Consider the following 26,827-nt stretch of genomic DNA (forward strand, 5'->3'; position numbering starts at 1 on the left):
CTGGTCCATTCTAAGTCATAACATCCCACCCCTCCTTCTGGGGGCGGGGGGGCGGGGGGGGGGCAACTCCCTTGATCTCCTAACCCATAGAGAACAATGTTAATTTTGTGTAAATGCAAGAATTGTAAAGATATGTGTAATTTGGAGAGCCCATGACACTACAAAATGAGAATCTAAAAGCACACAACAGGCGGAAAACACAGTAGGAATAAATTCTTTCTCCGAGGCCAGGATTTCTGGAAGTTTCCTTAAGAGCTGATGGAACCAGTTGACATCTAGGGCCGGAGGCCCTTTGGTTGTTGCCCGTCTTTCTTTGGCCTTCCAGAGCATTCTTGCGTGTCTCCTCCTGTACCACAGCCACCTCCACTCCAGGCCCCTCTCCTCTGAGCTCTGCGGTCCCCGAGCAGGTGCAGAAAGGTGCAGGGAGCAGCGAGGGCCGTTTCTTTCGCCTCCTCCCTCGGGCAGCGGACGTCACACGCCGGCCGTGGGTTCCTTTGTTAGACAGCTGACGTGAGAAGTACGTCCAGGCTCCACGTGCAGCCAGAGTCCCAGCACTTCTAATAGGTGTGGCCTGAAGTGATCGGGACTGGTGGCCTGATGTAGGAGGTGACTAACCACTGTTCAGCGCTGACCTCCTTAAAAGGGTGAGAGGACCTTCTAACCTCAGAGCTGAAGCTCAGGATGGGCGGGGAGTGAGGAAGCGGGGACTGACGCGGATGTGAAGTTAGTTGTCTTCAGACCCTGGAGGCCTTCAGGTGGGCTGGAGGCAAGGTAGCAGAAGCCGCATTGAACCCCCTGAATCTAGGCTTTCCGGCCCATGAAGTTAGCCGCTGTTTGTATGTCTCTGGGTGACCTGCTGATTTCCTGCCAGCTCTGGCTGGCAGCTCTGTGGGTCTGAAAATCACCTGGACAGTGCCCCCCTCAAGGATGCCCCTGTGGCTCCCATACGCGGGGCCCAGGACCTTGAGTGGAACAGTGTCAGCCCCAGTTTACTGTGCCACGGGGAACCCCAGAATGCCAGCCTGTGGAGGCCTCTCTGTGTGGACAACTCTCCCTGCAGCCGGGGCGCTCCGAGCCTGTCCCAGTCTCTGGCTTTCTCCCCCGTCTGCGTGGCGTCCTCACTCCTGTCTTCAGACTGTCAGTCAAGTGGCACTGAAAGGAAATTTGTCTCAGAGTAGAATGCATTCTGGGCTTGATTCAAAACCATTCTTTAACTGCACTGGGCCCCACGGAAGACGGGACCTTCTAGTCTCGGCTGACCATCCCACGCCCAGCGTGTGAGCGTCAGAGCGCACTGAGGCTCGCTGCTGCACACGCCATTTTATTTATTTATTTTTATTGAAATATATTTGATGCACAATGTTGTCTTAGTTTCAAGTGTACAACAAAGTAATTCAGATATATATATACACACACATGTGTATATATTCTTTTTCAGGTTCTTTTCCATTAGAGATTATCATAAGATACTGAATACAGCTCCCTGTGCTCCAGAGTAGGGCCTTGTTGTTTATCTGTTTTGTATGTAACAGTGTGTCCCTGGTGATAAATAAACAAACTCCCATTTATCCCTCCCTTACGTTTCCCCTTTGGGAACTGTAAGTTTGTTTTCTGTTTTGTAAGTAAGTTCCTTTGTAGTATTTTTTAAAGGTTCCACATATAAGTGACATCATATGAGATTTATCTTTCTCTGTCCGACGTGCTTAGTATGATCATCTCTACAAACATCCCTGTAGCTGCACATGGCATTGTTCATTCCTTTTATGGCTGAGAAGTATTTCAGTGTGTGTGTGTGTGTGTGTGTGTGTCTCTGTGTATATGTATGTGTCCATATGTGTGTATGTATATATGTGTGTACATGTGTGTATGTGTACGTATGTGTGTACATGTGTCTGTGTATGTGTGTGTATGTGTGTGTACATGTGTTTGTATATATGTGTGTGTATGTGTGTACGTGTGATTGTATGTGTGTGTATGTGTGTGTCTATGTGTATGTGTGTACGTGTGTGTTTGTATATGTGTGTGTACATGTGTGTGCATGTGTGTGCATGTGTGTGCATGTGTGTGTCTGTGTGTGTGTGTATATACCACATCGTTTTTATCCATCCGTGTGTCTGTGGGCTTTAGGCTGCTCCCATGTCCTGACTACTGTAAATAGTGCTGCTGTGGACACTGGGGTGCAGGTAACTTTTTGAAGTAAGGTTCCCTCTGGACAGTTGCCTGGCAGTGGGACTGCTGGGTCGTATGGTAACTATTTTTAGTTTTCTAAGGACTCTCCATGCTGTTCTTCATAGTGGCTGCACCAAATTATATTCCCATCAACAGTGCAGGAGGGGTCCCTTCTCGCCACACCCTCCCCAGCCTTTTTTATTTGTAGAATGTTTGATGATGGAGCACAGACTATTTTAAATTCCTTTAGTTGAAAGGCTGTTGGCCCTTGAACAGGGAAATTCTGTGTTTTAACATTGTTTTCCTTCATTTACAAGGTGCTCATTGTGTGCGCAGTGACAGGTTAGGTTGACAAGATGATCAAGAAGATGTTAAGCTAGGATTGCCTGAAAGACAATGTGTGAATTTGCTCTAGAACTTCCACATGTTTTTAAAAAAGTACTCCACGTTTTAAGGTTGTCTTCTGGGGGTTAGGAAAGCAATGGATTCAGTTTTCCATCAAAATGCTGTTTGATCATCAACTGGTCTGTTCTTTCCCACACACACCACGTTTCCAAAGCACTGAGGATCTCCAGGTTGCTGGGGGACAGACTGGCTTCCTTGATTTCCATTTTATTCTGTGCGTATTTCATGAGCTTTCTGACCACCACACCCGCTCTGCACTCGGTCACCCAAGGCAGTATGGAGACCAAACCACCAGATGTCTGCAGTAGGACTTGGCCGGCCAGATACCAGACGCATGTGTCCAGCGAGTGCAGATCCCTCCACCACTGAACAGGGGCGTGACAACCGGTGTCAGGGTCGGCATTGTGGATACATCACCCGTGTACACGGAGCAGCAGGTTTCTAAGGGTAGCGACCCTGCCATCCCAGTTTAATGAGTGTCGAATGTGAAATACTCAGTTGAAGGATTTTTCTCAGAGTTCCCAGAGAGTAACCCGTGGGTCTCGGTACCAGCACGCAGTAGCAGACCACCGAGGTGAAGTGCTTGACCTCTGACCCTTCCTGTGAGAGCGTAAAGGTCAGAAGTGCACCCCAGCAAGCCCAGGCCGTTGGTACTAAAGGTCCAGCCAGGTCACTGGATTGTCTCCAGACCTGAGCCTGGGTCGAGGTCTCAGACCCTCTGCCGTCCCGGGCAGTTTCCAGCTGTCACGTCCATGGTGATGACCCCCCGCTGCCATGTGCTGAAGTTGCACGCGTGCATCTCTGTGGTTTTTGAATTATGTATTGAGAAGGCTAAAACATGCAGAAAGAGTATTAAACAACATCAACTATAAATAGCAACCACACTCAAACGCAGGTGTGACCAAAGGCAAGTTCACGAGGCAGCCAGCGCTGCAGCGGCCTCGCGGGTCTCCTGCGATCTGTGCTGGGACCGTCGCGAGACATCGGGTTAATCCTTTCATCCCTTTTTCATCGCTTTCATGCCTTTGCATGCTTCAAAACTTACATTTTTTTTTCTGGCAAGGCAATAACATGCGCATCCTTTTTGGCTTCTTTCACTCACCATTATGTTGGTAAGATTAATCTGCATTGTTTTTTTGCGTTTTGGTTTGTAGTCCTAGTTCATGAATTTTTAACTGCTGCGTGATATTCCATTGTAGAAAGGTAACACCAACACACTTAGTCCTTCTTCAGTGGGTAGGATTTTGTTGTTTGTAGTTTCAGCCCATGGAAACAGTGCCCCTCTCCCACTTCCCAAGCCTGTGTCCTCAGGCATAAGCGCACCGGGTCCCCTGGGCCAAATCTCCCGGAGGAAGACGGCCCGACCACAGCTGCACGTCCCTTCCCCTTAACCAGAAAAGTCCAGGCTGCTCCTCAAATTGGCCGAGGCCGTTGTACACCTACTAGTGTGTGAGAGGCCGCTTGTTCCATCCTCTGCCCAACAGTGGATATTTAAATTAAAACAAAGAATCAGTGACAACAGATATGTGTTCATCACCTTGGAGTTAATCCCATTTAATCCACACCACAGCCCTGAACGAGGCGTTATCACCACCTCACACGGGAAAGCAACAGAGCCTCACAGACCAGCTGTCACTTGCCCGAGGTCGTGCAGGAGAGTGCTGATTCCAGGTGCTGTGGGAGGAGACACGCAGGAAGCAGCTGGTGAAGAGAGGAGCCTGCAGAACGCAGGCGAGGTGTTGAGACACCATCCTGGGCTGCGCCTTCCAGGCTGGACCTACGTTTGGCCCATTGACTCAGTTGCTGAACCGCAGTACCCGAGTGTGCGCGCTCAGGGCTGGGGGCACGGAGACCTGGCGGCTCACAGCGGGATGTGGATGTTACAGAGAAGACCTTTGTGACACGCAGCGTTGGGACAGAGCAGGAGACAGAGTGGGCTGAGGGACAGACTCTTCATGGGGACAGAGTGGGGTGGGGGAATAAGAGGATCCAGACTCGGAGGAGGCACCAAGCTGCGGGACAAGGTTTGGGTGGGGGAGCCTCTTCCAGGGAGCGCTCCCGCCCCCTCGTTGCCTCCTGCACCAACGGTAGTTTCCCCGCCGTTGCGTCCTCACCAGGGCTCGCACAGCTCATGCCTGCAGCTCTTCAGAACCTCCTTTGTCATCACAACCTTGTCTCTGTGCCTCTGTCCTAAGGTTCTGCAAACCCCGAGAAGTGTGCGTCTCCATTCTGTTTACCTCTTGGTTCAGCCTTGGGACCTGCCCTGACTGCGCCACGCCTGAGCCCCCAGCACCGCTGGGATCAACCCAGACAGACCCACGTGGATGACAGTCTCCACTGTGTAACCTGGAGTTGGGGCCCTGGGGACGATGGGACGGAGAGGTCATGCAGCGAGTGGGGGGCAGGTCGTAGTCAACACAGCGGCCAGACCAGGGAGCCAGACCCCCTCCCCCCGGACAGGTCATAGGCCCCGTGTGCTCCCCAAGAGGAGCAGGACAGCTTACTGATCCCTCGTGGAGTCTGGAGTCTGCGCTGATGGGTGATAGTACCAGGGCCCCTGGGAATCAGGAAGCAGAGAAGGTGAGCAGCCGAAAGCCTCTCAGCCCAGCATTTCCCCAAGGATCTGCACTGTTCAGTCTCTCCCCCCATGCCAGCGCTTTTATCTGCATTCATAACAACCGCTTCTGCAAATGCAGGTGAGGCAGCAGCCCTCGTGGCTCTGATTTCCTTGTATTTAGACTTAGCTTTTGGGTCTTAATAACAGGAAAGGGTTTGGCCACACCCCGTGTCACAAGCTGAGAGGGAACGTATTTGGAAACCCTTGAAGTTTAGCTCTTTCTTGCTCTCTTACCAGCCTGGAGCAATGGCCCAAGCTGAGCCTAACCTCCTGGAAAGGAGAGTCCTGACTGAGTCCCACCTCAGCTGGGCATCCTGGGCCACAGATGAGAGGTTGGTGCCCAGGGGTTCCTGAGGGTCAGAAACACAAAAGAGTGGAAACCTGGGGCTCCTGTCGTTGCCCGCCCTTGGCCAGTTCCTTCCCTCACTGTAGTCTGCTTCAAGGACCTTCAGCTGACTTTCCTTTGCTATTTCATTCATTCATTCACCTCCCCAGTAGGTGCAGGCTGTCTGTCTCCTTACGCACATCAGTGTACACGTGTCGCACGCATCACGTATGCACATGCCATGTTACATGTTTATATAATATGCAGAGAATACATTGTGTGACGCATCTATAATGTGCATATTATATACATAGTTTATTTTACAGGTTGTATTTGTGTATAAATATATTCTGACCTGTGTAGAGACACACATGTGTGCAGGAATGTGGGGGAGTATGTGTGTGTGCACGTGCTTGCCTGTGCGTGTCAATAAGGATGATAAAAGATAAATGTTCAACCTCTGCTTTCAAAGAATGTGTTGTCTGGTGGGGAGACCAATGATTAAGGAGTAAAAAGTATGACAGATAAGTTAGAGGTAGGAATAGAAAAATCTTTAGCGCACTTAGGATTGGTTAAACACTTTGAACAATTATAATAGATGTTAAAGGGGCAGGACCTGTTTGAGTCGGGTCACCGGTCAAGGCTTTATTTGGAGAAGGACTTAAAATCAAACTCCAAAGGGTGAAGAGGAGCGACCCACGTGACGAGGGATCGCCAACATTTACTGCAAACTCCACGCCCGCGAGCTCTGCCTGAGCTGTTCTATTCTCAAACTCTTACCAGAAGAAAAGGAGTAATTGTTCCCCCGTAGCCCTGTGCATTAGGTGTGTGTGTGTAAGGGTATTTGTCACAGAGAGGTTTGAAATGTTGCAAGTCTGGAAATTAACACAACGCCAGGTTACAGAGCCCTGAAGAGGTCCATGAGGACACTCTGAAGCAGGGGAGCACTATGCTGAAAAGTCTAAGACGGATTTACACACACCACTCCCAGAGCATACATTGTACTCTCTACAATGTATTAATTCGTTTCTAAAAAGAATGGTTCAGAGCGGCATCTACAAGATGTTGATAACTGTCCACCCAGAGGAGATAAGTGTACAGGACCACCCTGAATATTCGGGGAACAGATAGAAGAGTGTGGTCAGTGGTTGGCTTTGGGTGTGGGGACCGGGGGATGGAGCCAGTGGTGACAGACTGAAACGTGATGCAGTCTTCCTGTGCATGCCTGCGAAGTGTTTATGTTCATGCCACATGAGAGCATTGCCATTCAAAAGGGGGGAGGGAGGAGGAAAGACTTGGGCATTTTCGGTGATGATGAATTCCACTTATGGGAACAGGCGCCCCATGGGAGGAGGCGGTGCCTGGAGTCCAAGCAGGGCGGGGGCGGGAAAGACAGGAAGGAACAGGGCGGTCGCTGGCAGGGCCCTTCAGACTGGGCCAGATCTTCCCCAGATGTGGAGTCGTGTCCACAGCTGAGCTCTTTTCACGTAGCTGGGAAAGATAATTGAGTCAAGTGATGGTGAGTATTGCACTAAAGCATGTACTCTCATCTTGTTCAGTGAGAGAAGAATGTTTTGTCTCATTACAGATAAAATTGACATAAAATGGATAATTTTTATTACACTCACAGCATTGAGTATATTCAGAATCCTGTGCCACCCACACCTTTATCTTGTTCCAAGACTTTAAAAAATTTATTATTTGGGGTTTTTTTGGGGGGAGGGAAGTAGTTAGATTTATTTATTTATTACTATTACTTTTTATTTAACAGAGGTACTGGGGACTGAGCCCAGGACTTCGTGCATGCTAAGCACCTGCTCTGCCCCTGAGCTACACCCTCCCCACCGCCCTCTGAGTCTTTCTAACCATCCCAAAAGGAAATCCCAAACCCGTTAAGCAGTCATCTCCATTGGTCCTTCCCCCCATGCCCTTGGCAACCACCAATATGGTAGTAGAACAGAAAATAAATGGGCAAAACCTATTATTTCTGAAAATAATGGGTAAAATCATGAATGGATGAATAAAATGCGGTCTGTGCAGAGCGTGGAATGTCCGCCAGCAACAGAAATGAACAGCACTGACATGTGCTTACAACACAGCCGTGAAAGCACTTTGCTGAGTGACAGGGACCAGCCACACGAGACCACGTGTGGTTATGGGTCCACCGATACGGCTTATGAAGCACAGGCAAGTCTGCAGACACAGAGAGGCGAGCGGGGGCAAACAGGAGCGAGTGCCGATGGACGGGGACTTCCTGCGGGGCTGATGGAAATGGTCTAAGATGGATCGTGGAGGTGGTGGCTGTGCAAGTCTGTGAGTGCTTAAAACATTGACTCGTACGCTTTGAAGGGGGTGAGCTGTATGTCTGCCTCGTTACAGCTGTTACCATAAAGCGAAACTCTGAAGCGAATAAAAAGACCTCAAGGAGAAGTTCAGATCAGTGATACACAGACGACGTTTAGTCGTAAGAACAGATGCTCAGGCCGTTGATATGAGAAGTTCAGTTGAAAGATGCACAGAGATAGTGTTTCTCTTCTGTGAGTTGGGGCTTCTCTGAAAGTTGACCACAAGTCCTGCCGGGAAGGGGGTGGGGACAGTCTTCTCCCACGTGGCCGGCAGGACTGGAAAAAAGGAACAGCACGAGTTTCGTAAAACCACTGAACTATATGCTCACCCACGTTCTCTCGGGGAGTCTGTGTGAAGATGTCTGACCAAGACCGAGGGACGTTGGTGTCATTTGTGTCATCAAAGCTCTGTTTGTCAAAACCAAAGAAAGGAAATCATTTTGGGCGGGCCCCTGAGAGACAAAGCATCCACAAACGTAGTGACGAGGATTGACGTGCGCCGCTGTGCCCTGACTTCCAGAACACAGAGGGGGGCGGGCTCGGGGTGTCCGAAACTCCAGGGGCTGTGACTGCTTTCCCCACCTGGCAGAAGAGACTTGCTGATTAAATCAAGCATCTTGAGAGGAGAGTGTCTTGGATTCTCCAAGTGGACCCCAAGTGTGAGCACCAGGGCCCTTGAACGTGGGAGAGGAGACAGGAGGCCGAGGGTCAGAGAAAGAGATGTGATGTTGAAAACGGGGTCGGCGAGACGTGACATGAGGAGAAATTGACCTGCCGTTGTCACCTTTGGAGACGGAGGAGGAGCCGTGGTCGGAGGAATGTCCGCAGCCTGTGGACGCTGGGAAAGGCGAGGCCCCCAGCAGGCGCACAGCCCTGTGGATACTTCACTTCAGCACAAAGGGACCCGCGTCACAGTTCCAAGCTACGGCACAGCCGGACCATAAACATGAGCTGTTTTAATGCACGAAGTTTGTGACACTTTGTTGCAGCAGGAACAGGAAACTAGACACGCAGAAAGCAAGGTACAGAGCAGTGGGTACAATATGCTGTTTTTAAGAAAGTAGGTAAAATACGATTACGTGGGCTTACGTATTTTTCACGTACCAATTTTCTTTTTAAATTTTTTTCTTTTCGACTTTATTTTTTGTTTGTTTGCATGCGTACTTTTTAAACAGTATTTTATAGATTGATTTATTTGTATTTTATTTATTTTTTGAAGGGGGAGGTAATTAGGTTATTTATTGTTTTACTTATCTGTTCGAATGGAGGTGCTGGAGGTTGAGCCCAGGGCCTCGTGCACGCTAAGCACACACTCTAGCACTGAGCTGCGCCTTCCCCCCGCCACATATCAATTTTCATTCTGAAAACCATAAACTAGCAAAATTAGTTACCTCCCATACGTGGGGGGACAGGATGAAGTGCGCCGTGTCTGAATTTCTAGTTTTATACAGTTTTGCTGCGTCCAGCGCAGCTCGGGACCGTGTCTGAGGACGGACAACACAAGACTTAAGGAACAAAGAGACAAAGTAAAACGAGCAAAGATGGGACCAGGGGACGCAAGATCTCGTGGATCTAGAGCGCCTGAAGCCTGGTTGACAGCATATTTATTAGGAGTACACAGCTCAGGAAAAAATGCGATCAAGGAGCTGGGGCTTCAGATAATCCAGGCGAGAAGCACGAGGTTCTGCTGGCTGCTTAACTGATTAATTTCAGGCCTGTCCCTTCTAGGAACAGTCACCCTCCTCGGGGTCTGCATCATTTCTGAGTCTATCCTGTCACTGCCTCCGGGACGTCTTGAGATAGCAGATTCTTGCCCTGGGTTCAGCAGCATGCTTTCCTGCCAAAGAAAGTTCTGTTCATGGACGATCGGGCTTTCCAGGCCCGTCCGCTGTTTCACCCTAAGGACACATCTGCCTCCTTCGTGCCCTTATGCTCAATGTCAGGATTGCTCACCACACAGGTTCTTTAGCATAATACGTGCTACAGACCATCTCCTGCGCAAAACATGAAAACAAAGCCAGCACGTGCACTTTAAGCAAGCAAGCGTGAACGTAATACTTTATTAAGCTCGTGGAAAGTTCGCAGTGGCTTCTTTTCTAGCTGCTTGTTGTCCAGCAGCTCGTTTTCCAGCAGAGTTTTCAATTCTAAAATATATAAATATGATACACATTCCAAAACACACAGCTAAATCCAACAAGGTGGGGAAAGCACCCCCGACATGAATATAAACACAGAACAAAAATCCACTGATACCCAGTGAACAATAGTGACCCACGGAAAAGCAAAAAAAGAGAAAAAAAAACATGTTAACTTACTAGGAGTTGGGGTTTTAAATATGAGACACAAGAATGACATTAAAAGGTAATAATGTTACATGAGGGTTGGACATATCTGTATGAATTTGCACTTTGCATCCTCCCTGAATACTAAGTGGTCCATTAGGAACAAAATCTTCTAGGCTTTGTAAAAAATTAATCAACAGGAACCTCAATTAGAGTCAGAGGACCAGCAAGAGGAGCTCTCACGTCCTGGAATCGATAACATTGCCCAACAGGAGGGTGAAGGGTTCCCCTGCTTCCCTGGCAAGGACTCAGCCAGTGAAAAGCATGGACTCTTTGTTTACTGCAACCCCCCCCCAGTCCCTTTGCCCCTCTGTCAAAGCATCTCCCTCCCTCCCTTGCCCACTTGGAACTTCACGTGGCTCGCCACGGATACAGACACCAAATTGTAATTCTCTGTCTCTCCTGAATAAACCCATCTCTGCTGGAGAGAGTTCTGGCAGACTCTGTTTCAAATCAACCCCTTGAAGTCACTTAACCCTCAGATCTTGTTTTCTGAACATTTCCCAAGAACGCTTTCAGAAAAGGGGGAATTCCTGGTTAGGGCGGGAGGAATACACCATATGCCTGGGACAGCATTTGAACCTAGCAAGCAAGACAGTGGCCAAGTAGGGAAAAAGTGCCCCTCTGAAAGCACAGCAGGCAGCTTGAGAGGGCCTCTGACGGCCAAGTCTGGGAAGCTGGGCACCAAGAATTACAGGATGACACTCCCCACTTCGCCGAGGAGGCAGGGGGCCATTGCAGGCAGCACGCATCCTGGGAGCCCCCTTTGCTCCCTGAGACTGACACAGAGTCAGAGGAGCGGAAAGGCGGGCTCGGGGCTCAGAGCCTGAAGAGGAGCAGCTTCGCATTCAAGCAAAGCGAGCCTTCGCCTCACCATCCACTTGTCTGCCGAGGAAGGGGAGGGCGGGGAGAACCGTCCGGCTCAGCCCTGCCTGACACGGAGGATACAGTGGGACTCCTGCATCCCGGCCACACTGGGATGTCGTGCGGAACCGCCCACCCCCCACCCCCCCCACCCTGCCACCACCACCTCAGGGCCTCCCAGAGGAAGCCCGTCGTCATCCAGGCTGACCCTGCCGGTCAGAGGTTTCCGAAGAAAGATCGCTGGTGAGTCAGCTCATAGGAAAGCTCTGCACTGACGTCAGATTCCAGAAGCTTGAGGCCCTCCTGACACCGCAGAGTGTGGGACAGCAGGCGGCGAGATTTTGCTGCAACAAATTAGCACAAACATGGTGCCTTACAGCTCAGATCTCTCCCCTCCCACTTCTGGAGGTCGGAAGTTGGAAATGGGTCTCGTGGGCTGACACCAAGGCACCTGCAGGGCTGCATTCACTCCTGGAGGCTCAGGAGGGTGAAGGCATCCACGTAGGCGCCTTTTCCAGCATCCCTTGCCCTGGGCCTCTTCCTCCACCTTTGAAGCCAGCACCGCTGAGTGCCTCTCCCCGATGCTGATGCTGCTACTGCCAGTCCCACCGTGAGGAGGCTTGTGGTCACGTTCGCTACCGTGAGCGACGCGCCTGCGACCCGAGGATACGAGGCTGTGCTGGCACCCCGCCCTCTTTCCTCTTTTTTCTGGCACATGTACGAGTGGGGTTGCTGGATCGCATAGTGACGCTGCGGCTAAGTTTTGAGAAGCCGCCGCATCCCTTTCCGCAGAGGCCGCACCTCTTTGCTTTCCCACCAGCACCGCACGAGGGGTGACTGCTCCACGTCCTTTCCAACTCTTGTTATTTCCCCTTTGTCCTAATGACTGTTTGGGGGTGAGTTACTGCGGTTTTGATGTGCATTTCTTTCCTGGACTTTTGACCCAAAACAGTGCAGACATCAGGAGGCTACAGACCAGGGAAGGCAGAGGCCGTTCCAGGACGCGGGGAGGCCCAGGGCAGGTGCGGTTCGCGCCTCCCCGGGTAAGGCAGGTGACAGGGGTCGCTGGCAGCCAGGGTCTGGAGCCACACGTTCCAGGCTCCCAGAGGCAGTGGGGCATGTGGGGGCTCCAGAAGGAGGGAGGGGGGTGGGAAGCCCCAGTGGGAGTCGTGTACTCGGATGCAGAAGGAAACCCCAGATGCTGACGTCACCAGTGGGAGAGAAGGGGACTCTGGGGAAGTGGCTGGAGCTTCTGAAATGCTGCAGGAGGAGGCGGAGGCAGAGGCTGGAGGGGCAGGGGGTCCTGTCTCGTAACCTGGAGGAAAGGGGGACCAGGAAGGAGTGGGGCGAGGGGCTGTGATTATAAACGTCAGTTGTGGAGGTGAATCCTGGAGACTGGGAACTAACAAACCCAGGAGGGCCCCGGATGCATCACCCCCGCAGCCCAGGTGCTTCTGAGGACGGCGCTGTGGTCTCGCAGGGCAGCTCCTGACGGGGTTCCCCGTGGAGGGCGCAGCCTGTGCTGGGCACTGGGTCTCTGCAGCCTCCAGCCTCCGAGGGAGTGTCCCTCCGGCGCTGGGGTCTGGGCCCTCTGCTGGGTGCTCTCCTGTCTCCATCCCTGTGGTCCGTGCCGGGACCTGAGCCGGCTGCGCCCAGCTTCTGCCGGAATCGCCTCCAGGATCAGCAAGACCACACCGGCCACGCCTGTGCGGACACAGTTCCCCACTGTGTGATCCTAGAGGTGGGGGCTGGAAGCAGAGGACAGGGGTGTCACTGACAGGTGGACAAGACCCAGCCCTGCCCAGGGCCACCGAGAGGAGCATGCCCCCTCGTGGCTGGAGGGCCTGTCCCTGGCCAGCATTTCCCTAGGCACGGCCCCAAGGGACATACCTGTCTGGGAGCCAGAGGCTGTGGGGCGGGGGTGGGGATGCTTTCACTGGGGGCGCCTAGGAGTCGGAGAGAGCTGATGACAGTCCGGGACAGCCTCCCCCCTTCTCAGGCTGACCTCAGCATCTTGAGCCCTCCCGAGACCCTCCCTGCACTGGGGAATTGCAGGCCCTGTCTCCCCTGGATCCCTTCTACCTGACCCCCCAGGTCTCACAGCCAGAGGCCCCGAGGGCGGGGCAAAGCTGGCAAATTCAGACCTGCCTTTGATAGAACTTGGATCAGGGATCTAGTGAGAGTCTCCCCCTTCCTGGATCTCAAGCCCCCGGGAGTGAAAGTTCTTCTGCTGGAGGAGGATGCAAGGAGATTTCACTGCTGGTGAGTGTCCGTCCCGCCAGCTGGGAGAAGCGGCAGGGGCTGAAAGCTGGGACCTCTGTGTTGCCCACTGTCCCTCCCGGGCCCCCAGCCCTGAGCTTGCAGACCTGGCTCTGAGGCGAGGGGCTGCGACTTCCCGGGATCCTGAGCTTGCAGGGGGGCGGAGCCGCCTCTGCTGTGCCCACCTCAGCCCAGCGCCTTCACCGCCTTCACCGCCTGGTCCACTTTTGTGCTTCCCCCTTGCCTCCACTTGTAGCTTCAGGAGCACCCGGGCCTCTGGGTGAAGGACCAGGGAGTGGAACAGAGGGAGGCCCACCCCTGGGTCTGCACTCCTAAGAGGGGAAGTACAATTCAGCTCACCTTGCCCTGGAAAGTCTCCTCCTTCTCAACATCCAGGGTCCCCTGGGCCACGGCTGGGAGAATTCAGTGAAGACCCCAGGAGCTCAAAGGGCTGGGACGGGGTCCTGTGCAAGAGTCCCCAGTTCCAGTGGGACCCTGAGAGCCTGCCTCCTGTGAGGGTGGTGATGGTCAGAACTCCAGGATCTGGAAGTCCTGCTAAGACCTCAGGGGACAGGCACATGGGGAAGTTGCCTCCCTCTCAGGTCAGAGCCTTGATCCTCACAGACATTGACAAACTGAGGCAGGACCACAGCCCCCAGGAACTTGGGGACAGGGCAGGGAGGATGGGAGGTCCAGGAGGCCTCACGCTGGGCTCTTCTTCTCCTGGAAGGTCCCATTCAAGTACCAGACACAGAAGATGACATAGGAATCTAGGCAGACAGCTGGACAAACTGAGGTGCAGACAGTGGGGGCCACTGGACTGCTGTCACTGTCACACTGACAGGGAGGCAGACAGGCGGCAGGTCAGTCCGACAGGCTGGGGACTCGGCTCTGCTGGTTCTCATCCACAGCACCTGTGCCCGCATGAGGCAGCATCTGCTCAGGGGATGCAGGATGCATGACCCACAGCCCATCAAGGGTGCGCAGCCACGACCTGTGTCTCCTTAGAGGATGCCGTCAACATATAATCACATCATGGTGGTCCTCATGGAGTTCAACATATTTTGAAACCATACCCACATATTATACATATGTATCTATCCATCTATCTGTCTGTCTGTCTATCTATCTACAGATACAGACACACGGAAACACACACACACACACACACACACACACATACACACACACACTCCGCCTTGATGCAGCTTCTCTCTCTGATGCTGTCACTGTCTCTGGGTCTCCCCACAGGAAACCCCTTCCTTGAGGGTCCACACATCCTGTCTGGTGTGCTGAGCTGGAACAATGAGTCTGGGCCTAATACTCAGAGACTGTCAGTCCCTGACCCCCAAAGCCAGGCCTGCCTGCAAACAGATCAGGCTGAGGGGCCACCCCACTGCCCACTCCCCGGCCGAGCCCCTAGGAGGGGACGTCCCAGGCTGAGGTTGGCTGTTCTCCAGCCAACAAGGGGGCCCCCTGTGGGGGCGCTGATGTCCAGGGACTCCTGTGAACAGGCGGTAGGAGCACTGAGCCCAAGCCCCTAGCTCTGTCCCACGAGCCTGGTCCCTCCCCCTCCACAGTGTCAGCCCAGCTGCTTCTGTCTCTCCACCTCTAAAGTGTAGATGGCACCATGTATACTCCTGGGAAGGGGGACAGGGAGACACTGGGGGGCTCAGGGCTGGCACTGTCTCTGCTTCCTCTCCTATGGGCAGCTGCACACTCCCTCAGAATCTCCTGCCCCACTCGCTACCTTAGCACCAAGCAGCTGATCTCGGGCATGGAAAACAAACAGTATGGGCAGAGCCACTCACGTGGCCACGGGCTCAAGCGTTCCAAGGGCTGACTTCACCTACAGGGGCCACTGTGCACCTGTAGCTTCCCCCAGGTCAGTGGGGGGTCTCACAGAGTCACATTACCTAGGTGGATATGCCCAAGCCTGGAGCAGGGGGCCACTGGGCATCTTATTTATGGCATTTGTGTGTCACAGCAGAATAAAGAAAAATGGGAGAGGAGACACAGGCTTTAAGGGGAGAAGGCCTCCCTCCTTCTCTCCCTCTATCCCGCCCTAAGGGGATCCCCGTGGATCCTGACTGTGGGACATCTTGGAGGCTGATCACACACAGGGACAGGGATGACCTCATCCCCAAAGTCCCCCAAAGAACCATGCAGCCCTGGTCAGCAGCTGCCCTCGTCCATGTGGCTTGCCCAGCAAACGATGGACCACATCACAGAGACACAACTCCTGGGACCACACAGATCCTGCCCAGTGGAACACCACCCTGGGGATCAAGACACAGGTTCCCTTGAGTCCCACCTCTGTCCCACCCCATCTCTGGAGGCCCACTCCCCACCAGCCCAGCAGGGCCAGTTCTGCGCCCACCCTGGTGCTGGGGCTGTGTCCAGATGAGACCAGGGTCCAGGGATCTGAGCCAGGTGTGAAGGCAGAAGGACGTGGGTGCAGAGGGGAGAGGGAACCAGAGGGTTTGATGGGCCAACAGAAGGGCGAGGGAGTCTACAGACAGAGGACACAGCTGGGGACAGGGACCAGGGACCAGGGACCTGGGCAAGTCTGAGGGCAGCAGAGAGGACCTCACCTGTCACCACCAGCTCCAGGGACTCACTGGGCTCAGACCAGACATGCTCTTTTATGTAGCGGCAGCGATAGTGCGTGGCAGTGCCTTCACTCACAGCCGGGATGAGGAATCTGGCCTCTGTCTGGTGGGGACCAAGTGGAGAGCTGGCACGCGTATCCTTGAAGTCATTTGTATCCTCCTCATTCTCCAAGCAAAATGTCTCAACCCCAGCCGGGCCCCGGCACACGATGGTCAAGGCCGGCCCCTGGGGATCACAGAGTTTGGCTCAGCTGAGATGGAGGGTCTGGGCAGCATCCTCAGGAGGGCTGAGAGCTGGAACTCAGGGTTCATTATGTGGAAATGATCACATCACACAATTCACCTGTTTTACTGGCTCAGGTCACCTTTTTTTTTTTTTAAGGAACCTTGCAAAGCTGTGCAACCACCATCACCACAACCCAATTCTATAACATTTCCATCATCCTCCACAAAAGACCCCCCCCCCATGCCCATTCTATGAGCACATGAATTCCCATCACTGCAGAGTTACTTCCCTCACTTGACTTAAGGACCAAGACTTGGTCACATCTTGCTCAGGGTGACATGGGAGGGGTGAGAGCAGGCTGGGTCCCAGGCATGTCTGCCCAGGGGGGTGGCTCCCTCCCAGCCCACGGCCACTCTAGGGGGACAGCGAGGGCCGGGAGGGCCGCACAGGACAGGAAAGACAGGGTTGCTCCTGGGACAAGGAAGCAGGAGGCCGGGTGGCAGGAATGACCCGGGCTGGGTCTGGAGGGCAGCTGCCAGTCCTGGGGTGGGGGGCACCGTGAGGGGTGTGGGGCTCAGGCTGCAAAGCCGCAGCTGAAGTGCGGGCAGGGGGTGAGGAGGAGCGGAGCACAGACCCCAGCAGCTGAGGAGCCCCGTCTCCAGAGCGAGTCCTCAGGGCAGCCAGCAGCCATCCCTGGGTTCTCTCTGTATTTTCTACCCTCGTCTCAGCTTGTTTCCGTTTCCTGTGACTGAGGCTCTGGAAACGCCATCTGTCTCAACCAGGCTGGAGGCGGGGGGGGGGGGGGGGAGGGTCTGAAGCCCTGAAACAGGAACTTGGCCTCGCAGTCAGCAAAACCCCCGGTAGGGGCAGGGGGCTGGAGAGCCGCCCATTCGCCCACTCTCTCCTTCATTCACTCGTTGTCTCCTTCAGCCACGTCTCAGTTCCCGTCCATCCACGTGCAGGTGCCTCCCTGCGCCGCTGGCTTCAGATACGAGAAACACCCCCGGGTCCCTGCCGTCCTGGGGCTGAAAGTGTGCGAGTCCACGGGTACAAGCGTGCGACGTGCCCTCGGGCGAGCGTGGGCATCGCGGGGCCGGCGGGAGGCAGGGCTGCCCGCCTCTGGGACGTCAGAGGTCAGGTGCGGATCAGCCGAGCTGAGGGCTGGGGGGCAAGCGGGCACTCAGGGTGGAGAAGTCGGCCTGTGAGGAGGCCCGGAGCTGAGTGGGAAGACGGCATTTACAAAGTGAAAGAAAACCAAGATGTGAGAGAGGAGTGGGCCTGAGCTCGTGGGGACAGACAGACGCAGAGCAGAGGGAGGCCTGGGTCTCAGTCTGCCTGCAGATCAGCTGTGAGGGGCCTCTCAGGAAAATGAAAGTAAAAAGTATACATATGGTAAAATGTAAGCAAAACTTTAAAACGGTCATTTAACACCGCATCCCCGGGGCTGTGTTGTGTCCGGGAGGATGGAGAAGACGGGGTCAAGGACGAGTCTCAGGTTCTGCCCTGGCGAGGTCGTGTCCTCGGCCCAGGGGCTGCCGAGGGGGTTCCGGGCTTGTGTGGGGAGAGCTCGTGGGCTCAGCCTGGTCCTGAGGGACCGGAACTGTCTCCGTGGGACCATCGGGGGCAGAGGTGGAGAATGGGGGAGGGGCCTGGGGGAGGGTTATGTGCAATTCAGGCTCTAGGTCAGGGTCCCCAGCCCCCTCCCCAGGATCAGCACACACTCCCGTCTACCATCTGGATCTGTCCTGGGTGTGTGTGTGTGTGGGGGGGGGGTCGGGGAGAAGACTCACCCTCCTGTGCGCAGATCGTCTGGCCCAGAAGGAGCACTGGAAGGGAAGGTCCAATGAGAAAAACACCCTCCGCCTGGGTTCCTCCCGGGGCTGCAGTCACAGAGGGCTTGGGGAGGAAACAGGGGCCATCTTCCCATAACTTCCAGCCCCCCTTCCTCACATTACATAACCCCCAAGCCCCGCTTTCAAGCAGGCATCTTCCCCCCCCAGCCCCTCGCAGTCTGAAAACTCAACCCCACACCCAGGTACCCGTTTCTAGGACTGAACCTTCCATGGTCAGACTTCCGTCTTGGCCAGAGCTGAGGGGATAGACCTGGGGGCTCCACCTGCTCCCCGAGGGTCCCAGCGTCTCCTGGGCTGGAGTCAGCACTGAGCTGGGAGGCAGACCCCTTTCTCCCCGGAATCCTGCCCCTCCGCTCCAGGACTCACCGAGGCCCAGGAGGCCGGTGGGATGGAGGGACATGGCTCAGCCCCTGCAGCCGGCGCCGTCCTGGCGTTTGTGGAGGAAGGACAGAGCCTGCAGATGACACAAGAGAAGAGGGTGTGCTGGCCGGGGGCCCTTCGTGGGGTTTCCAGATCAGCTGCCTCACACAAAGGGGAAGAGCTCCCTCTCCCCTCCTTTCCACACTTCCCGCTGATGAGACAGAGGGGAGACCTGGCTTCCAAATCAGGAGCTTGAACTCATCTCCTGACGCACCGCCTGACGGGGAGCCTCATTCTCAATGGGACAATCAGAACATGGGTTTGTGCGGCAAGCTGACTTGACTGTCAGTCTCAGCTCCACACAACAACCGTCCATTCTTTGGCAAAGCATTGTACCATTTAATGCCAACATTTCCTCATATTTATAATGGGAAGTCCCTGATCCTCCTGCAAGTATTTAATACTATGATATATGTTACATTTGCAGCAAGTTGTTGAGTGCATTTAAAATATCCTACTACATGGGTTGTCTTCCCATCTCCCCCCAGTGACATTGGAACCAGGGAAGGGCAGGCTGGTGCAGCAGCATATGCAAAATCCTAAAGGGATTGAGTGGCCTGGAAGCTGGCCCTGGGCTTGGGGCCAGATGGGTGTGAGATAGCAACCAATATTCCTCAAATGGCAATTCTGGTAGTAAACCAAGGATTCAGCCTGATGGTAATATGAAGGGGGGATTTTGTTTTTTTTTTTGAACATGGATTCTGAGCAAACAGAACTAGTTTTGACTTCGGTAAACTATGAGGAATTACATTGCATTTGCTTTATTTATTTATTGAAGTACAGTCAGTTACAGCGTGTCCATTTCTGGTGTACAGCAAAATGTCCCAGTTATGCATATATGTACATACATTCATTCTCATTTTCTTTTTCATTAGAAGTTATTATACACTATTGAATAGAGTTCCCTGTGCTATACAAAGAAACTTGCTTTTTATCTATTTTTATATATAGTGGGTAACATTTATAAATCTCAACCTGCCAAATTTATCCCTCCCACGCCATGTCCCCCAGTAACCGTAAGATTATTTACTATGTCTGTGAGTATGTTTCTGTTTTGTAGGTGAGTTCGTTAGTGCCCTCTTTTTTCTTTTCTTTTCTTTTCTTTTCTTTTTTTTTTTTTTTATAAGATTCCACATATGACTGACATCATATGGTATTTTTCCTTCTCTTTCTGGCTTACTTCACTTAGAATGACAATCTCCAGATCCATTCATGTTGCTGCAAATGGCATTATTTTATTCTTTTTTATGGCTGAGTAGTATTCTGTTGTATAAATATACCATGACTTCATTATCCAGTCATCTGTCCATGGACATTAAGGCTGATTCCATGTCTTGGCTGTTGTAAGTAGTGCCGCTATGAACACTGGGGAGCTTGTATCTTTTCAAATTAGAGTTCCTCCGTGCATTTGCTTTAAATTCTGTGTGTCTAGAGCAAAACTTTAGTGTGAGAGTATGACAAGAAAAGAGGCCAGAATCATTACCTGGTTAGAGGCTGGGATATAAGCGAGGGTCTCTCAACCTGGGCACTATTGATGTTTTGAGCTGCATTATTCTCTGTGGTGGGGGCTGTCTTGTGCACTGTAGGATTCTGACCAACTTTTTTTTAATGCTTTGTTTATTTTTATTTTTGTTTGTTTTTGGTTTTTTGGGATGGAAGGTAATTGGGTTTATTTATTTATTTTTTAATGAAAGTACTGGGGATTGAACCCAGGACTTCATGCATGCTAAGCACAAACTCTACCACTTGAAACCTAATTACCTCTCCCTAGAAAAAATCTAAAAATTGAAAAATAAAAATAAAAGAGCTGGACAGGAAAAAAAAAAAAAAAAAGAAAAGAAAAGAAAGGAAGAAGAAAAATTGCAGTCCTTCATGGAACAATTAAGTTTTCTCCTTTCTCTTATCTAAGTGATTTCTGTGAAGGCAAAATTCAAGACTAAACGAGGTGCTTCTTACTTCCCAGGACAGTGGCAGGATGCTCCCCACTCCATAGCCCTCCTGGCTGGGAACAAACCCCGTTTTCACTCCTTGAGGACTGAGTAGGGTGACAGCTTTAGCAACCCCAATGGATCTGGAGCAGGTGCAGGCTGACCTGGCTACAGCCACTGCTGAGAGTCTGAACTGTCAACAGCAGAACCCAACACTGTCCCTGATGTGGCACCGTTTCCCAGGGCGAGCAGCTGGCTACCTGGTGGCAGGTTTGATAGGCTGGACCACTCCCATCCTGGAAGGGGCGTCTTGTTTCTACTGCAGTTGACACTTACTGTGCCTCCAAACTTGCCTTGTCTTCTGCTAAGACTACCATCTGTGGACTTACAGAATGCTATATCCACTATCATGGTATCCCACACAGTATTCTGACCAAGGAACTCACTTCACAGTGAAAGAAGTGTGGCAACAGGCCCATGCTCATGGAATTCACTGGCCTTTCCATGTTCCTCACCATCTTGGGGGCAACTGGAGTGATAGAATGAAGGAGTGGCCTTTTGACAGCTCAGTTACAGTATTAGCTAAGTAGCAATACCTCACAGGGCTGGGGCAAGGTCCTTCGGAAGGCTACATAGACTCTGAATCAGCAGCCAGTATATGTTGCTGTTTCTCACATGGCCGGGATTCATGGGTCCAAGAATCAAGGGCTGGAAATGGGAGTGGCACCACTCACTATTACTCTTAGTGCCCCACTAACAAAAATTTTCTGCAATAGGAAAAAAAATAATGATGTAATGCTTGTAAAGCAGATAACACAGCTGACGTTTCATGCATGCGTTCTCACTGCACTCACCATATACATTCACAAAAGACAACATTATGGCCAAGCCAAGTCCTAGGGTGCTTCCATGTTTGCTGCCTCTCTGCCTCCCCCAGTGTCGAGGAGAAAATACATTATCTTCTCCAGATGACAGCATTCTGTGGTCAGTCTTCATATTGAGTTCCCGGCCTCCTGAACGATGCCGGATCCTTCTCTGGGTGGCCCCAACACCCCCGCAGCTGCGTCTAGACGCTCTTCCCCTTTCACCCATCAGGACCCAACCCCAGGAAGGTGGGGTCTGCCGTTGCTGTCCACGGTGCTGATTGGGATGTGACGGTTGAGTCTAGTTTCAGCACCATGGTCAGAGTCTATGAGGGCAACACAGCCTCCACCATTTTCTGATAACCCAGTTGGCAAGTTAGTATCAGCTAAGTCCCCATCTTTGGTCCACCTATATAATCATCATGCAGGAGTCAAATAAAAGACACTCAGTCAGAGCCTGATGGTAAATTGGAAAAATACAGGGGATGGCAGAAAGTGACAATGATTCAAACTCCCTTCACAATCTGTGCATCCCGAATAGCGATAAACTTCAGAAGTTCGGGACGTTGGTCCCACATGCAGCATCACGAGCACGGGAACAGCCCAGGGTGTTATACAATGTTAGTTCTCCCTTACCTGCTTCAGAACCAGACCAGGTTCCGGATACCAGCTATCGGGCATAACCAAAAGGTATCAGACTGGGGTCACACCAAGCTGGTTTCAAACCCTAGATCTGATTCTTCTGAGCTCTGTGTGCTTGGCAATGTCATTTCGCCTCTCGGAGGCTCACTTTGCTTTTCTGTAAAATGGCAATACTAATGGTGTCTGCTTCACAAGAATGTTTGGAGGCTTGCTGGTAAGAGATTACTATGTTCTGTTTCTTATAGGAGGCAAGCAGTGTAGCTAGGAGGGCAGGATGTGGAGCCAGGCATCATGGGGTGTGATCGTATTTCTACCTTTTAATTAACTACGTGAGTTGGGGAGAGTCACTCACAAGCCTCTACTTTGTCGTCTGTTAAATCAGGATAATGCTAGCACCTGCTTCATAGGGCTTTGGTGAGAAACTAAAAAGTGTGTAGACGGATGTGTGGAGAAGAGTGCCTGATGTTTTTGAGCCCTTGTTCAGGAACGTGAGGTGTTCCTGCTGTTACTACTGTCATATTATCATCCTCATCACATGCCTAGACACAGCCTGAGAAACTGCTTGTATTTGGTAATGATAGCTGCTTTTATGAATTTTGGCTAGGATTTCTGTTAGGTTCCTTAGGCGTGTGACACAGATGAAGAAAATTAAGCTAAGAGTTGAAAAGTGACTTGCCTGGGACCGCACAGGCAAGAGTTGTTGGAACTGGGACTCCAAGCCGGGGCTGCCTGACACCTAGGCATGGGCTTTTGCCGCGATCCCACCTGCCCACATTTAGGGGCAAGGCAGAAGTAACCTTAGGAATCCCCCACTCCCACTACCAGATGGAAGATCCAGGCTCAGAATACTTTGGCCAGGAGTTTGCAGCAGTTATCTCTTGGTCCTTCCCTATTTCCTCAGCTTGGCGAATTACCAAAATAATCCTTTCCTTCTGAGAACCTGCAGTAAATCCCAAGAATTTTACCTGGTGGGGTTGAGGGCAGAGGAGGAGGGAACTGCACCTGGTCATTTGGAAACCTTGATTGTTCAAACCATGGGCAAAGGGAGCAACCAGCATCCAGCAGGTGGAGCCCTGGCACTGCTGAGCCTCCTACAGTGCACAGGACGGTCCCCGCCACAAAGAGTGACCCAGCCCCAAATGGCAACAGCTCCGAGGTGCAGAAACCCTGGTCCATGTGTTTGTAAGAGCCCAGCCCAGCTGGAAGGTGTACACTGCCAACTAACTTCATGGGGATTGGATTGGACGAGGTCACCAAAACCTTACCAATTAGTGTTATTTTTTTCTCTCTCTTTCCCAGGAGGATGTGTTCAGGTATCACTTCTGTAACTAAGAATTACTTTTCCAAAAAGAAACAAAATAGCAGCAAATGTATCCAGCCCAAGCAAGGAAACAAAGTTCCTTCTGAGCTGCGGGGCAGGGGGAGGGGGCACTGGGAGATGGCTCAGCCGCAAGGAGGGAGCTGAGACTCACACAACCCCGAGCTCCAGAGGCAGAGCTCAGGCAGGGACTAGCTGCAGTGCCAGGGTGCCTTCTGATGGCACAGATCCTTTCTCCCTCTTCTTCCTCTGCATCTCTCTGTTGTCTCTGCCTCTCTGTCTCTGTCTCCCTCCCCCTCCCTCCATTGCTTTCACTCTAACCCTGTCCCTACCCTCTCTGGCTCTCTCCTCGCTTCCTCTGAATCTAGATGTGGCTCCTGCAAAATCCTTTTGGTTACTGGAAATTCTTCCTGATGGTAAAACTCAAACTCTGGGTAGCTCCCCCATCAGCATCCTCTGCTCCAGCCCCGCCCCTGATCTGCTGGGGAAATTCCCACAAGCCCATGCATAGGTCACCATGCTTCCAGCCAGCGACTCTCCATGGCCTCCAGTATAGGCCCTACCTTGCTGACTCAGTTTCTCCATCTGCTCAATGGACATAATAGCAGCACCTGCCTCTGATGTAGGTTGATACGAGGCCTAAGGGTGATAATATGTGAGAAGTGCTTGGAACCGGGCCTGCACACACGAGTGCTCAGTAGAAGTGGTCCTGCAGTTCTTCTGAGGCTCAGGCCTGAACCAGCTTCCCCTTCCTTGCCAGCACAGCAGAGCCAGCACCTCACCTCCTCCACCCCCGGCCCCCACTCCTCCTCACCCAGACCCAGGCCAGCGGGGTAGATCCTCACAAGCATCGCCCCACCTGTACACCTGCCCAGGCTGCAGTCTCCCTGCCACCCTTCCTCCTGCTCCTTCAGGAGGCAGCTCCCACTGCCCTGGGCTAAACCCACCTCTAGTGCTCTGGACCTGGACTACCCAATACCTGGACCACTGGCCCCCAGTGGCTATTTCCATTAAAAAAAAATTAAATACAAGCACCCCAGTGTTCACAGCAGCACTGTTTACAACAGCTGAGACATGGAAGCAACACAGATGTCCATCGATAGATGACTCGATAAAGGAGTCGTGGTATATTTAAACAATGGAATACTACTTAGCCATTAAAAACAATAAAATAATGCCACTTGCAGCAACATGGTTGGATCTGGAGATTATCAGACTCAGTAAAGTAAGTCAGGCAGGGAAAGACCAATACCACATGATGTCATTTATATGCGGATAAATAAACTTACAAAATAGAAACAGACTCACAGACATAGAAAAGAAACTTACGGTTACCAAAGGGGAAGGGTGGAGGAAGGGATAAATTAGGAATTTGGGATTAACAAATACACACAATTATATACAAAATAGATAAACAACAAGGTCCTACTGATAGCACAGGGAATTATATTCAATTGCTTGTAATAAACCTATAATAAAAAGAATATGTGTGTGTATATATATATATATAACTGAATCACTTTGCTGTACACCTGAAACTAACACAACATTGCAAACCAACTCTACTTCAGTTTAAAAAATCGCAGTTTCTCAGTCCCACTACATTCACATCTCAAGTGCCCAACAGCCTAACTACTGTACTGGACATTCGCATCATTCCAGAAAGTTCTCTTGGGCTGATATTTTTCTTTCCTGCTCTTGGGGGTCCTGTCCATCATGGGACATATCTCTCCTGTGTCTTCCATCTCTCCTCTGAAGGGGTCAGCCTGCCTGAGTTCCAAGCCCACCTGCATGACTTTATAGCTGCATTAGCTAAGTTTCCTAAAAACTAAAACAAACAAACAAACCACAAAACCCTCCCTGTGCCTCAGTTTCTCTGTCAGCAAAATGGGAATAATAATACCAACCTCCCCCCCGCCATACAGTCAGTGCGAAGATTAAAGAAGTTTACACACGGAAGGAGTTTAGGACAGCTCCTAGGAAACGCTCAGCACTGGGTAAATGTTAGCTGCTGCTCTTGTTACGCACTTTCTGCAAAATGCGGAAAGAAGCTCAAGCCTCCTTTTTAAATCTGTATGCGGAAATAATGGATGATTCCCCAAAGGAACTGCTACGTGGGAAAAAAACTGGTAGCCCCAGATCACGCACTAAAAATTCATTTGTGTGTTTAAAATATGTATTTACCATAAAACGTGTTTTCTTAGAGCACTCTCTAGATCAGCAGTTCTCAACCAGGGGCAATAGCACCCCCTACAGGGGCCATTTGGAAACTCTGGGTTTCTAAACTGCAGGGAGAGGGGTGCCCCTGGCTTCTAGCGAGTGGAGCCCTGGCACTGCTTAGCCTCCTACAGCGCACAGGACGGTCCCCGCCACAAAGAGTGACGCAGCCCCAAATGGCAACAGCTCCGAGGTGCAGAAACCCTGGTCCCTGTGCTTGTAAGAGCCCAGCCTGGCTGGAAGGCGTATACTGCCAACAAACTTCATGGGGATTGGATTGGACGAGGTCACCAAAACCTTACAAGTTAGCGTTATTTTTAACTCTCTCTTTCCCAGGAGGTTGTGTTCAGGTATCACTTCTGTAACCAAGAATTACTTTTTCAAAAAAGAAACAAAATAGCAGCACATGTATCCAAACCAAGCAGAGAAACAAAGCTCCTTCTCTGACTCGCACCTCTCCCTCAGGATAGCCTATGTCTTTCTCCTCCCCTTCACAACCAGCTCCGGACTTCTCTGCACTTCCTCACCTCCTCACACTTTCCCTCGCCTCCTCAACCACGATCTGGCTTCTGCCTGCCCAGCCTTCTCAGGCAGCTCTCACTCTGGCCACCGGTGGCTGCTGCTGGAGACCTGGTCCAAGTTCCTCCCCGTCTTCTTAGCTCTCAGTACCACCCTTCTCAGCTGCTTTATCCCACGCCTCTGCTCCTGCACTTCAATCCAGAACCAGCTAGTAGTTTGTGGGGTACATTGCAAATGAAAACGTGGGGGTCCCTAATTCAAAAGTATTACTAATTTCAAGATAATCACAGGAAATCATTGAACCAAGTGCAGCGCCCTTCTGAGCATGGGGCCCCCAAGTGACTGCACAGGCCACTTACACTCTAGGCTGCCCCTGCTTCCCTCTCTTCCTGGCGTGGTTTCCCATGTCTCTTGTCTGCCTGCTCCTCTTCTCAGGCTCTCCAGCTTGGTGGTGCTCCCAGCATCCCCCACAGCTTGCCTTCTGGGGTTGACAGAATGCATCTCTAAAGATGCCCAGGCATGAATCCCTGAAACCTGTGAGTGTACTGTATCAGTAGCAAAGGGATCCGCAGATGTGCTTCAAGTTAGGAAACTTAACAGGGAACTATATTCAACATCTTGTAATAACCTTTCATGAAAAAGAATATGAGAACAAATATATGTATGTGTATGTATGACTGGGACATGATGCCCTGCACCAGAAATTTACACAACATTGTAAACGGATTATACTTCAAAACAAAAAAAATGTTAGGAACCTTAATTCAGTATCCTGTAATAAACTATAATGGAAAAGAATCTGAATAAAGAATGAATATATGTATCTAGCTATGCTGTACACCTGAAACTAACATGGCATGTTAAATCAACTATACTTCAATAAAAAAATAATTAAAATGAATT

At 51.6% G+C, this 26,827-nt stretch overlaps 1 protein-coding gene and 1 pseudogene across 6 annotated transcripts in view; one reads left to right on the plus strand and one right to left on the minus strand.

Annotated features, from left to right (window-relative positions):
- Window positions 1–26,827, plus strand: part of CDC42EP5 (CDC42 effector protein 5) — a 92,996-nt gene that overhangs the window by 59,847 nt on the left and 6,322 nt on the right. The window lies entirely within an intron of this gene.
- LOC116154666 (leukocyte-associated immunoglobulin-like receptor 2) lies at window positions 11,235–18,630 on the minus strand (annotated as a pseudogene).

The sequence above is a fragment of the Camelus dromedarius genome, chromosome 9 (genome assembly GCF_036321535.1).
Source record: "Camelus dromedarius isolate mCamDro1 chromosome 9, mCamDro1.pat, whole genome shotgun sequence".
Classification (NCBI taxonomy): domain Eukaryota; kingdom Metazoa; phylum Chordata; class Mammalia; order Artiodactyla; family Camelidae; genus Camelus; species Camelus dromedarius.